General features: G+C 46.7%; 1 pseudogene; it reads left to right on the top strand.

Annotated features, from left to right (window-relative positions):
- Nucleotides 1-578: 578 nt before the first annotated feature.
- LOC130880972 (elongation factor 1-gamma-like) lies at nt 579-2,309 on the top strand (annotated as a pseudogene).
- Nucleotides 2,310-2,657: the final 348 nt, after the last annotated feature.

Genomic DNA, 2,657 nt, shown 5'->3' with positions numbered 1-2,657 from the left:
AACAAAGAGTGTTAAAAGCTCAAGGGGACAAGACCAAGCAACATATAAAGGCAGACATTAGAATAGCACCTGCCTTTTCAATAGAGACTCTGTAGTCAGAGAAGCCTGTGTGGATGCTCTACAGAATCGTTTTTGTCCCTCTCATATATTCCATCCTGAACACAGTTTCTCCTCCTCACTTCCAGTTCTCCCCCATTTCTCTTTAGAGAAGGGCAGGCCTCCCATGAATATCACCCAAACACAAATAGCATGTCAAGTTGCAGTAAGATTAGGCCCCATCCCTCCTATTAAGGTTGAACAAGGCAAACCAGGAGGAGGGAAAGTGTCCCCAAAGGTGACAAAAAAGTTGATTTTCCTGGTGTGAGGTTATTTATTTCCTATGTTTTCATGGGTGTAACTAGCATCTTTGAGATAGAGTTTTCCTTCTAGTACCTTCTGTAGGGCTGGATTTGTGAATAGATATTGTTTAAACTTGACTTTGTCGTGGAATATCTTGTTTTTCCCATCTATGGTGATTGAAAGTTTTGCTGAATATAGTAGACTGGGTTGGTGTCTGTGGCCTTTTAGAGTCTGCGGTGATGCGGGAATCCCCTCTGTATGCTGTGGCTATCATTGGTTAATAAAGGAACTGCCTTGGCCTGTTGGTAGGGCAGAACTTGGGTAAGGTGAGGAAAACTAAACTGAATGCTGGGAGAAGGAAGGCAGAGTTAGGGAGAAGCCATGGAGTTGCCACCAGAGACAGAGGTGCTGAAGCTTTGCTGGTAGGCCACAGACTCGTGGTGATGCACAGATTAATGCAGATGGGATAAATTAAGATGAAAGAGTTAGCAAATAAGAAGCTAGAGCTAATGGACCAAGCAGTGATTTAAATAATATAGTTTCTGTGTGATTATTTTGGGTCTGAGCTGCCAGGCAACTGGGAAATGAACCAGCTGCCTCCTTATTACAACACTGCAGGTTGGCCCCTTTCTCTGTGGCTGGGACCCTGTACACATATCCTGAAAACTGGAGAGCCTTCAAGGCCCTCATTGCTGCTCAGTACAGTGGGGCTCAGGTCCGCGTGCTCTCCGCACCACCCCACTTCCACTTTGGCCAAACCAACCGCACCCCTGAATTTCTCAGAAAATTTCCTGCTGGCAAGGTTCCAGCATTTGAGGGTGATGATGGATTCTGCGTGTTTGAGAGCAATGCCATCGCCAGCAGCTCAGGTGGTGCAGTGGGTGAGCTTTGCTGACAGTGATATCGTCCCTCCAGCCAGCACCTGGGTGTTCCCCACCTTGGGCATCATGCACCATAACAAACAGGCCACTGAAAATGCAAAAGAAGAGGTGAGGCGAATCCTGGGGCTGCTGGACACTCATTTGAAGACAAGGACTTTCTTGGTGGGTGAGCGAGTGACTGGCTGATATCACAGTTGTCTGTACCCTTCTGTGGCTCTACAAGCAGGTCTTAGAGCCTTCTTTTCGCCAGGCCTTCCCCAATACCAACCGATGGTTCCTCTCCTGCATTAACCAGCCCCAGTTCAGGGCAGTCTTGGGGGAGGTGAAGCTGTGTGAGAAGATGGCCCAGTTTGATGCCAAGAAGTTTGCAGAGAGCCAGCCTAAAAAAGATACTCCAAGGAAAGAAAAGGGTTCACGAGAAGAGAAACAGAAGCCCCAGGCAGAACGGAAAGAGGAGAAAAAGGCAGCTGCCCCAGCTCCTGAGGAGGAGATGGATGAGTGTGAGCAGGCACTGGCTGCTGAGCCTAAGGCCAAGGACCCCTTCGCTCACTTGCCCAAGAGTACCTTTGTGTTGGATGAGTTTAAGCCTAAGTACTCCAACGAGGACACCCTCTCCGTGGAGCTGCCATATTTTTGGGAGCACTTTGATAAGGACGGCTGGTCCCTGTGGTATGCTGAATATCGCTTCCCTGAGGAGCTCACCCAGACCTTTATGAGTTGCAACCTCATCACTGGCATGTTCCAGCGATTAGACAAACTGAGGAAGAATGCCTTTGCTAGTGTCATCCTCTTTGGAACCAACAACAGCAGCTCCATTTCCGGCATTTGGGTCTTCCGAGGCCAAGAGCTTGCCTTTCCGCTAAGTCCAGATTGGCAGGTGGACTACGAGTCCTATACATGGCGGAAACTGGATCCTGGTAGCCAGGAGACCCAGACCCTGGTTCGAGAGTACTTTTCCTGGGAGGGGGCCTTCCAGCATGTGGGCAAAGCTGTCAATCAAGGCAAGATCTTCAAGTGAACATGTCTTGCCATCGCCTAGCTGCCTGCACCTACCCTTCAGGGGAGATGGGGGTCATTAAAGGAAACTGAACATTGAAAAACAAAACAAAACAAAACAAAAAACAACAACAACAACAACAACAACAAAAAACACTGCAGGTCCAGGTCCTTCTGGCTTTAAAGTCTCTACTGAGAAATCAGGTGTAATTCTAATAAGTCTGCCTTTATATGTTACTTGGCCTTTTTCCTTTGTAGCTTTTAATAGTCTTTTTTTTTTTTTTTTTGTTCTGTATGTTTAGTGTTTGATTATTATGTGGTGGTTGGGGGGACTTTCTTTTTTTTGGTCCAATATATTTGGTGTTCTACAAGCTTCTTTTACCTTTATCGGCATGTTAAGAAACTTAGTATTAGGAAAAATTTCCTCTATGCTTTTGTTAA

This window comes from Chionomys nivalis, chromosome 9 (assembly GCF_950005125.1).
Source record: "Chionomys nivalis chromosome 9, mChiNiv1.1, whole genome shotgun sequence".
Lineage (NCBI taxonomy): Eukaryota > Metazoa > Chordata > Mammalia > Rodentia > Cricetidae > Chionomys > Chionomys nivalis.
Note: the sequence above shows the minus strand (reverse complement) of the source record. Positions and strands in the feature narration are given on the sequence as shown.